Raw genomic sequence first — 12,218 nt, 5'->3', positions numbered from 1 at the left:
AGACGTCACTCATGTTGGTTCTAGCCAGCAGTTTGCCAATTCTCACACAAACCCATTTTCCAGGTCTTTATTTCAGTCTCAGATAAGCAAGCTCATCCTCATAGACACGACACCGATCTTGACTTCCAGAGTAAGGATGATAATTGATAAACTATAGTTACTTCAGTTACTACAATCAAACTAGAACTTGATGTAATTACAGTTACTTCTTGGATTAATATTAGTTTACCATATTAAGTTCGACCAATCAAAGACTGTTTTGAATAATTGTATAAAAGATTGCCTACTTGTTATATTTCAACTGATAAATCTGTTCAAGTGATAAGTTAGAAGAATTTAACAAACCAGAAATAGTACTTCTAACTTATTATAGATTATAAGTAACCGACCGAAGATCTGAAAACATATATAATCCAACTACAAACACATTTTACATGTCATTTGCTTCCGCATATTACACACTTTGCACTAATACATACTCCATCTGCTATAAATATAACAATGACTTGATAATATTATTATGTGAAAAGTCTGCTTTGTCTTTTGCAGCAAGTCATTATTTGGTGGCTTGGTATTCAGTAATATTCCCTGTGTAGTTGGTGCTGGAACAAGATCTGTCTCTATAAATCTATAATTTCAAAGACAGTTACATATATTGCAGATATGGCTCAGGAGATGACAGACAGGAACGGGAACGATGGAGATATTGCTCTCTGTACTTGAGGATAATATGCATGAACCCTCCGGTGACCACTCCAGTGACGGCTGTTTTGTAACTCTTCCTTTTATACAAAAGGTAAGTAGGTAACAAATAATAACAAATACTACAATCTATAAGTGTTTGGCTAGATTGATAATTAAAGTTAAGTTTCTTTCCGGTTCTCTGTTTTGTTAAGTAGCTAGAGACTTAGGTTTTTAATTTCCCTTAACCTGGAAATAAAATCAAAAGAGTTTTTTTTATATATAGATAGCAGGCACATGCCAGGAGTCCAATCCTTGACATCTTTATGAGAAACCAAGATCTCGACCACAGCACCAACCCTCTCCAATCCTTGACATCTTAAGAAAAACTAAGACCTCGATCACTGTATGAACCCTATGTTGGCAAAGAAGTTTCCTTGTCTTTTTTCTCGGAACGTTATAGTTTCAGAGAGTTGCTCAGATTTGTATCAATGAGCATGCTTATATAGAAGTCTTGAATTCGAAAATGGAACTCTTCTTTACAATCCCAAAAATGAAGTTTTAAGTGAAGGACAGTTTTGGTAGCATGAAATTTATTTAGTAACTATCAATCGGCACCATTCGGAATATTGTCCCATAAACAAGATCTTAAACTCATTGTATCATCTTTAATTTTGTAAACTAATAATGAGAACTATAAACAGGGAAACCACAACACAGAGCTATTTGCAGAAATATTAAGCAACTCTAACACAGCAACACTGTATCGAGTTTATGAATTACATTACATACTTCGATAAGTATGATTGAATCTATTATTAACCTTGTCATGAATATACTAGTCAATGAATTACTGAAATATTTACATGCAGCTAATTGCAGAGATGTTGGGCACATATTTTCTAATATTTGCGGGAGATTGCGCGGTGACGGTTAATTTGTCAAAGGACAAAGTGGTTACATTGCCGGGAGTTGCTATGGTATGGGGACTGGCTGTAATGGTGATGATTTACTCAATTGGACACATTTCTGGTGCTCATATTAACCCTGCTGTCACCATTGCATTCGCCTCTGTCAAGAGATTTCCGTGGAAACATGTAACTAACTATCTCCTGTGTTAACCCGTTAATGACCTAAATTTTGGTTTCTATTAACTTTATATATTCATTTTTATGATGATTTTAGCAAGTTTAAATATTTTTTATGACTAAATTTTGATACATTTACGAACACAACCTAGACTCATCTAAGAGCACGCCTTAAGATAGCCTCTCACATTTAAAAACAGACATCACGCCACAAACGATGAAATATAATAGCCTAACAGTACCTACACTCATCTAAGAGCATGCTTTGAGCTAAATTTTGTACAACATTTGCTAGCACGATCTTAAATTTTTTATAATGTTAGGTACCAGCTTATGTTGCAGCACAAATTATAGGGGCAACGTTAGCCAGCGAAACGATCAGGTTAATTTTTCAGGGTACTAAAGACATATCTCCGGGAACATTTCCGACAGGGACAAACCTGCAGTCTTTGGTGTTGGAGTTTATAATCACATTCTTCCTGATGTTTGTTATATCTGGTGTGGCCACCGATAACAGAGCTGTAAGTCTTCTTTCTTCACCTTGTTAATTAACCTGGTTAAAATGATATCCGAATTCCTAATACTCATTCGAGTTGAACAGATTTTTTAAATCCGCCTTCTATATACTTTGTCACGTTTAGGGAATTGTTTTTTCATGATGATTGGCTTCATTCAGTTTTAAATCGCTGTCGTCTATGTCAATGGCGTGTATTATTGAAGGAAATTTGCAACTTGAATAGATTAATAGTATAACAAAAAAAAATTCTCAACTATGCCTTGATAATTTTATTTTAAGCAATAAGCATCGAACAAATGCATGGGACCCTAATTTCTATCAACACTCTAGCCGAAAAAATCTAGTAGTTGAATTCTTTTTTCCTTGCGGAGATCAAGAGTTCGAGTAAATAAAGTGTTAGTAGAGTGATTGAGGAATAATGGACCAAAATGTCGCTTTTGAGTGCTAAATGGTCCAAAATGTCACTTTTGAAAATAATGGCCCAAAATGTTATTTCATAACGATACTTCGTCTTCCGTTTTGTATTTTTAATGTAAAACGGTACTTAGTGTGCCGTTTTGGTACTTTAATATTTTTTTTTAATTTTTTATAATGTGCAAAACGGTGGTTGAAGTAGCGTTTTGGCTCAAAACGGTACATCATATAGCGTTTTGTACCAAAACAGAACTTTATCTACCGTTTTACGCATAAAAAAAATTCAAAATGCCAAAACGTCACACGAAGTTCCGTTTTAGGTGTTTTGCATAAACGGTACACAGTGTACCGTTTTGAAGTGACATTTATGGTTATTTTTAACCCCCAAAGTGATATTTAGAACCAACACCCGTGATTGACCTCTCAGATATACGGAAAATTAACCGAGTCCTAGATTTTTTGGAGACGTACGGAATAGATCCGATATCTGAATTTTAAGGCCTTGATTTTTGTTAAACGTTAATGCAGATTGGCGAACTTGCAGGGCTTGCAATTGGAGCTATTGTGTTACTTAATGTGATTATTGCAGGGTACGTATAATGTACAACATTATTTTTCTCTCCCCAATTTTTATTTCAAATATAATCAATACTCGCTCTATCTTATTGTTTCTTATATTTTTTTGATTTATTATTCAACTTTTTACATTTCTATAAACAATAAAAACTTCAATGGATCATTATAGGACTTCAAGAAATAGGTGAAAAAGTAGTATCATCGTAATATACTGTTTGACAAATATGATAAGCTCGACTGAATAACTTATAAGTCCGCAACAACTTATGCGACGAACGTTTGTCGACTCAATTTATAAGTTGAATGTATAATTTATAAGATATTAAGTTGAATGTTAGTAACGACCGTACTTTCTCAACTTATTTTTAATTTTTCGTTTTTTATTAATTTTAGTTTTAAAAATATTTTTTAATATTAATCTAACTTTAAAATATAAGAATTAAGATATTATATTTAAAATATTATTTATTTAGTCGATTAAGTAAAAAAATTGAATTATAAGTAAAATGTATCTAAACACTTATATAACTTATAAGCATTCATCAATTTATCACTTATAAATCATTTATTTAGTTATAAGTTTAAATCATAATTTATTTATTTTAAGATTTATGAAAGGGGTACCCCTATGGTTGAAGATTCTATCCTAAACCTTTTTTTTCTGTTATGCTGATTCTCTGAACTTTTCTTGGAGTCATTTTTATGATGGCTCATTTGTGAAATGGGTTGTTTGACAGACCAATAACAGGGGCATCAATGGATCCAGCAAGAAGTTTTGGGCCCAGTTTTGTGACGGAGCCGCTACGACGGATTTGGATATATCTGTTGGGTTCCAAATAGCTGGGGGGCAATATCTGGTGCCATGGATTTACAATATTATGAGATTCAGCAACAAGCCACTTCGTGAAATTACCAAGAAATGCCTCCTTTCTTACTGAGAATTTCGCCCAGGAAAATAATTCATCTAATATTTTTGTGCTCAAATATTAACAGTGATGTAAAAACTAGCTATATAGTGTATATCGAACCTCTGTAAAATTAAATAGAGCAGAAAGATAGATAAAAGAGAGTGATTAGGGAGAAAAAAAGAAGCTGCGTGGGTACATTTTCATTTTTACAAAATGAGGTTTATTTATAGCCAATACAACAACATGTTCATTAAATGCAATGTGGAAAAATACTACTCCTATGAATCTAGCATTACTATTTACTTTTGACTACATGACAAATCACTTTAACACATCCGCCTCTGATTGTCATGATAGTATGGATCATCAATTGCCTCGTTAAAATCTTGTCAAAGAAAAACCCAGTGGGATAAAACTTTGGCGAAGGAAAAAAAGTTACAAATCTCCCCTTGGAAAAACTAATCATTCTCCGAAGTTTTGTTTTAAAAATTTTTGAATCGTCGCATTCCAATGTTTATGTCGTAAACTTCCCAAATGTTGAAATTCGGTAATGATTTCGTGAATAAATCGCAAGGTTGTCACATGATCGAATTTGTTGTATATCAATTTCTCCATTCTTTTGAAGTTCTGGAGTGTAAAAGAATTTTGGTGAAATGTGTTTCGTCCTGTCTCCTTTGATATATCCTTCCTTAAGTTGATCAATGCACGCAGTGTGTCCTCAACATGACAGTAGGACTTCTTGTGATGTCCGTAATCCACATGATTCTTGAATATTCTTGATGATAGACCGCAATCAAACACATTCTCTACTGCCTTAGCGAATTACAATAGAGTTCCGAGTGATGTGTTGAGGTTGCCATTGTAGTTTGTTTCGTGGATTTTCAGGAAATGGCTGCACCGCAAACATGTAAATACATATCCAGTTTGTGATTTGCCAAAATGAGGATCTGATAAATATTCAACGTCTGCATATCCGATCAACTGAGATGTTGAGTTTTTCAAGAAATATAAACCCAACATCAATTGTTCCACGAAGATAATGAATATATGTTTGATCCCATTTCCAATATCTGTCCATCGAAGCAGAGCTAATTAGCCAATAAGTTCACAAGCAAAGCAATATCTGGCCTTGTATTATTTGCAAGATACATAAGTGCACCAATTACACATAGATATGGAATTTCAGGACCAAAAACCTCTTCATCATCTTCTCGTGGTCGAAATGGATCTTTATCAGGCTCTAAAGATCTAAACCCCATTGGAGTAGTCAATGGATAAGATTTATCCATGTAAAATCTGTTCAAAACCTTTTCTGTATATGTGGATTGGTGGAGGAAAATTCCTGTTGACAAGTGCTCGACTTGTATCCCAAGACAATATTTTGTCCTTCCAAAATCTTTCATTTCAAACTCTGTCTTTAGGTATATGACAACATCATTAACCTCCGTAGCTATTCCTATAAGATTTTAATCATCCACATATACAGCAATAATTACAAAACCAGATTGTGATTTTTTTGATAAAAACACATGGAGAAATTTGGTTATTAATATACCCATCTTTTTTAAATAACGACGTAGTCTGTTATACCACATACGACTAGATTGTTTCAGTCCATACAATGATCGTTGAAGTTTAATGGAGTATATATGACGAGGTTTCTTGAACTCATCCATTTTTAACCCTTCTGGGATTTTCATAAAAATTTCACTATCAAGTGGAACCATACAGGTATGCAGTAACGACGTCCCTAAGACGTGTTTCCAATTTTTTCTTTAGATGCCATACCTAGTATAAAACGAAAAGTAATTCCATCCATCACCAACGAGTATGTCTCTTGATAATCAATGTCAGGCCTTTGAGAAAATCCCTGTGCTACAAGTCAGGCTTTATCTCTCATAATTTCATTGTTTTCATTTCATTTTCTTATTAATACCCATTTATTCCCAACAGGGTTCACACCAATTGGTGTTTGGACAACAGGTCGAAATACTTCTCTTTTACGCAATAAATTTAATTCTGTTTGGATTGCGTCTTTCCATTTTGGCCAGTCTTTTCTTCGACGACATTCATCCACACTTTGTGGTTTAGGATCAGAATTTATGTCTACATTCATGCTGTAGAATACACAAATACATCATCGATTATGGCTTACTTCGATCCCATAATTTCATATCATGCACATAATTTATTGAAATTTCATGATTGTTTAATCCCGTATCTTCAGGGACTGGAATCTCTTCAGGATATAATACCACTTCAGGGTATTTGCTTCTTCTGGGAGCATGGCCACTTCCGGGGCAATTTTCTTTATTTTTCTTTTTCGTGGTGCAAACATCTTTTACACTGACCGGTCTACCACGCTTCAGGCGTGGCTTTGATTCTATAACCAATTCTTTTGTATCTGATTTTTGAATTGGTATATCTATTCTAGCTGGAGTATTTACTGCAGGTATATGAGATTTAGTTATATTTCTAGAATCGTTAAATGCGTCAGACATTTGGATTGCGATATTTTGCATATAAATAATTGTTTTAACTTCAAGTTCGCATTGACCGGTACGTGATCTAGAAAATATAATCCTGAAGCATTCCATGTTATGTCAGGATTAACTTTATTTAATTGTTTATCTCCCAATAAGGGAGGAAAACATAGACTTGTCAAAATGACAATCTGCATATCTTGCGGTATATAAGTCTCCGGTTAGAGGCTCCAGATATTTAATTATTGATGTGGAATCAAAACCAATGTAGATACCTACTCTTCTTTGAGCTCCCATCTTCGATCTTTGTGGTGGAGCAATCGATACATATACAGCACTTCCGAAAATTTTGAAGTGAGAAATATTAGGAACTTGACCAAGTACCAGTTGTAGCGGAGAATGTTGGTTGTAGGAAGTTGGTCTAATCCTAATAATATTTAGCAGCATGAAGTATTGCGTGACCCCAAATAGATGTAGGTAATTTTGTTTCAACAACAATGGTCTTGCAGTAAGTTGGAGTCTTTGATAATGGACTCGGCTAACCCATTTTGTGTATGTACATGAGGAAGTGGGTGTTCAACTGAGATTCCTATAGACATGCACTAGTCGAAAAAAGTTACAAATGTGAATTCTCCGACATTATCTAATGAATTGACTTAATGCAATGATCTAGGAATTGAGCTCGTAATTGATTATTTGGGCAAGTAATTTTGCAAAAGTATCATTATGAGGTTGAGAGAAGACAAACATGAGACCATCTAGTTGAGGCATCGATTCATGTATCTTGTATATCCTACCACCTATAAATAACCATATAAGTGGAACTTGTAAACTTACTTGGAAATAATATATTCTCTCATCTTCTCTCTTTCTCTTCTTCTCTTGGTTTATCTATTACTATATTTATAAATAAAAAATATTCTACACTTATTTTTTTATTTAATTAAAATATTACATTTTTTATTGAGAAAACCGTTAAGTAACGAGTGGTTCTAAATGTGATCCACAATCTGCGATTAATACATACAAAATATACGAATAACAGAAAGAACAAAAAGGATATAAAAGGAGAAGTTCTCAAGTCCAACGTATAACTGTCTCCTTATAACTATTACCGGCCCTCACCGTATGTGCGAGTCGTTAGCCTCCCAGGATAAAATGAGAAACAGCGTTGCTGCACGAACAGCGCCTTCGGCGAACAAGACGGAGCAAGAAACTATCACCAGAAGAGAGTATGATTTTTGTTTAGGAGGCGGCTGTGTGGTATATTTCGAATAAATGAATAAACCCTAAACCTGATATGATAATCTATAGGCTCGAGGGAAAACGTGTGAGCTACTTCACGCGTAATTAAATAAACCGCGTTAATTAATAATCAAATCCGTAATTGAATTAGATTATTATTATTATGCCAAACTCAATTATAATAATTCTTATTAAAAACGAATTAAGAATTTAGAGCCCAAACCCAGGGAAATTAAATTTAGCAAAACTAGTCCGTCCGTAATTATTCGGGCCAATTTCTGCTACATTCGTGTCCGCACCGTCGCACACGCGGGCAACCTTGAAGGCTTCGCAAGCCTCGGATTGCCCCTCGAAAGCCCAAGATTTGCACCCCCCGCGCGCACGTAGGTGTTGAAACAATACATAAGTACACCATTTGAACACTACATAAGTGTTTTTATATACAGTTATGCATTCCCTTAGCAAAATCAATGTGGGACTTTCATTATTCTACACAAATTTCCACAACTAAGAGACTAAGTGCATGTTGGCGTTCGTTTTGTAACTTATATGCTGAAAATCTCATTCTGTATTTCATGCGACAGTTTGGGAACTTCGTTTATCGTGACATTTTAACACTTATATGACCATTATTCGAAAGTAGGGAAGTGCTAAAATTCCACTTCTCATTTTCCCGTTAGCGTCGATTTCCTCCTTTATTTTCTTCTTCACCCTACTATTGCATTGATTAAACTATTTTTCTTTATTCCAAAATTTATGATTAAAAGTTCCATTTTATTTAAATTGAATTTGAAGAAGTTTTAGTATTATTCTAATTTATGCCCCTTATCAATGTTATGTTATGCAAAACGGAATGATATTGCCGCACATATTAAGTTAATATTTTATAATTTTTTTTATTTTGGGAAATACTAAAACCCCCAAATATTGTTACATTTTTTCCCAAATACTTTATAAATGGTAATTTTCATCGTAATATTATGTGACTCCGCGTGCATTCATACGCGCCCAATTGTTAAATCTTGACACATGTCATGCGACGTAATTTTACAATTTAAATTTTGGGTTACATAGCATTACTCTATCATTTTTAGTAATTTGAATTTCAATATTTATAGTTTATTTTTTTTCATTAATTATATATTCTTATATTAAATTATTATATTAAATTTATTTATTTTTAAAAAATTATGACTTATAAGTTATGATTTACCAAACACATTAGTAACTTATAAGTAACTTATACATAAAATTATCCAAACACTTAACTAACTTATAATTTACTATGTTCATATCACTTATATTGCACTTTTTAACTTTAAGTTATAAGTTACATTTTTTAAGGAACCCCAAACGGGCCCTAACTTTGGATGATCATATCTCATCCATCTCTCAGTCATTTTGAGTGATTCAAAGTGCCTCAGAAAGCTCTCCTGGGGGAGAACACATTCCAAATGTCACTTGTCGTGCGTACGTGACATTCGTCCACTCAAACTATGGATCAAATTGACTTGACAATGTGGGACTACAACCCACATTTTCCAACAATCCCCCACATGGATGAGATTGACATTTCAGTAGCACACACCAAATAGACAGACGCGGAGTTTGACTTGGTGATAGTTTCTTGATCAGATATAACATACGATAGGTAGATAATGCTCCTTGAACCTTCGCTCGAATAAGCATACCGACTTTACTGGTAGACAGTAGAAGTGCTTGTCCTTGAACTGTTCGACGTTTGTGTAAACGATGATATACTTATCACTATATCCTTTCTGACTCGTTCAGTTCTCCTTTGAAGCGGCCCCACTTCTCTCCCATATAAGTGATCTTTATCTTATAAAGTAACCCGCATTTACTCAGCGTTCACTCCTGAACTCCATGTATTCGCCAAAAGATCATTAAAAGCTCAAAGGACTAACCTCGTACCATACGGGTCTCACTGTTTCCTCATCATAGGAACAGGCCATGGGTTTCCCCCAAAATGATTTGGGCATCATGATTTAGTTGGCCCATTGAACCAAGTTATTGGAATCTCCAGTCAGCATTGGTTGGGTGTCCACCATGACGCCGTTAAGCAACAGGCTTAAGGTTTATCCCTCTCGATGATTTCTCAACCACTTCTCTTGATAACCCTTTGGTTAGCGGATCCGCGATATTATCCTTTGACGATATATACTCAATAGTGATAATTCCGGTTGAGATCAATTATCTAATGAACTATGTCGTCATCGTATATGATGAGACTTTCCATTATACATCGTGCTCTGTGCTCTACCAATAGCGGATTGACTGTCACAGTGTATCCCTATTGTAGTCACAAGCTTTGGCCATCTTGGAATATCCTTTAAAAATTGGCGTAGATATTCACCCACTTAGGCACATTTATCTAGTGCCACGAACTCAGCTTCCATCGTGGAATGACTTATCACAGTTTTCTTTGAGGATTTCCATGAGATTGTCGCCAGCTAGTGTAAACACATAGCACTCGTAGACTTTAGAGCCTTCTTACTAGATATCCAATTCGCGTCAGTATATCCCTCTAATACTGCTGGATATCTGCCATATGCAGTCCATAGTCTCGAGTTTCTCTCAAGTACCTCAGTATCCTTATGATCGCTTTCCAGTGATCAGTTCCCAGATAACTCGTAAACCTACTCAACTTGCTGATTGAGTATGGAATGTCTGATCTTGTACAACTGATTAAGTACATCAGACTTCCAATTATCCTCGAGTATTCCAACTGGGAAACCGCAACACCTTTGTTCTTGGATAAATGTAAAGTCATATCCACATGTGTCCTAGCTTTCTCAAAGTCAACTTTAAGAAACTTCTCAAGGATTTTGTCAACATAATGAGGTTGACTCAATGCGAGTCCTTCTGATGTTCTAGAAATTTGGATTTTTAGAATCACATTTGCTAGTCCCATGTCTTTCATGTCAAATTTGCCTTTAGCATGTCTTTTGTAGATTTGATCACTTTATCATTGCTTCCGATAATAAGTAGATCGTCTACATACAATATCATCATGACATAACTATTGTCATTGTCCTTGATATAACTACTTTCATTATCTTTGTAATATGCACAACTATCACATTCATTGATCTTGAAGCTGTTGGCCAGCACGACCTCATCAAATTTCTCATGCCATTTCATAGGCGCTTGTTTTAAGCCATACAGTGACTTCACTAATCTATAGACTTTCCTTTCTTGACCAGGGACAACGAATCCTTCAGGTTGTTTCATATAGATTTCCTCATCTATATCTCCATTTAGGAAAGCTGTTTTCACATCCATTTGATGTTCTACTAATTTCGCATTGCAGCTGAAAGGATATTTTCGATATATTATTTATTTTGGTGTATTTGTACGATTAGACATAAAATTAAGAACACGTAGATCCTCTCCATTAGGACATGAATTTAATTGATCCAAATCAGAGTCAAAAAGTCAAACTAGCAAAATCATGTCTTTTAAACAGATAAAAGAGATATTCCATTATTGCAAAATATCAAAACTGTATCTTTATGGAATATATATCTAAGGCAATATGATCAAAAAAGAAACATCAAGATATGATATTTCTTAGATCTGTGTTGCAACAGGAATATAGCAACAAGCTCGAATAAGGAATATTGCAGAAATATCTTTAGAGGTCCCGTGCTATATCAAAAATATTTAACTCTTCACTCCAAATATATCTCTACATAATTCAAAGATTATTAATATTCAAGGTTGGAATATTATCCAGTTCTGCAACTCATTTATAATACTTACAGTAATTTTTCTCGTTTCGTAAAATCAGCATTTCACGGAGAAAATTATTCAAAAATACTCAAACACATTTCCTATCATCCAAATATATTTTATATATTAGAAAATATATTTTAAGTATTTATACAAGTCAAAATTTTGGTCAAAAGATCCATCTCCTTTATTTCAAGACCAACGATATTTTTATTCGGAAGAAAGGCTGACAGAACAGTTTCATTTTTAGATAAAATACTTCCACATGCTAGAATTACTTGAAATTTAGTATGGATCATTTAAATGGTATTTTATAAGTATGGTAAAAATTTTGTAGCATTCAGAGAATTTTTGTCTGGGCACAAAATCGAGGCAGTTGGTCCCACAGTTGACCACGTTTGACCTAGTTACCATTGACTAAAATTTATCAAAATTTGCAGGACATCATTTTATAATATTTAGGTAATTATCATATTTTTTATGATATTTATTTAAGATTTTTGGTGGTCATAATTAATGGTGCTTAATCCTTAATTAAAGTAATTAAAGAATG

The 12,218-nt window shown here is 34.2% G+C and overlaps 1 pseudogene; it reads left to right on the top strand.

Annotated features, from left to right (window-relative positions):
* Window positions 1–726: 726 nt before the first annotated feature.
* On the top strand, window positions 727–4,214 carry LOC141704532 (aquaporin NIP1-1-like; annotated as a pseudogene).
* Window positions 4,215–12,218: the final 8,004 nt, after the last annotated feature.

Source organism: Apium graveolens, unplaced genomic scaffold (assembly GCF_009905375.1).
Source record: "Apium graveolens cultivar Ventura unplaced genomic scaffold, ASM990537v1 ctg7942, whole genome shotgun sequence".
NCBI lineage: Eukaryota > Viridiplantae > Streptophyta > Magnoliopsida > Apiales > Apiaceae > Apium > Apium graveolens.
The sequence above is the reverse complement of the archived record's forward strand: the minus strand, read 5'-3'. Positions and strand labels throughout refer to the sequence as shown.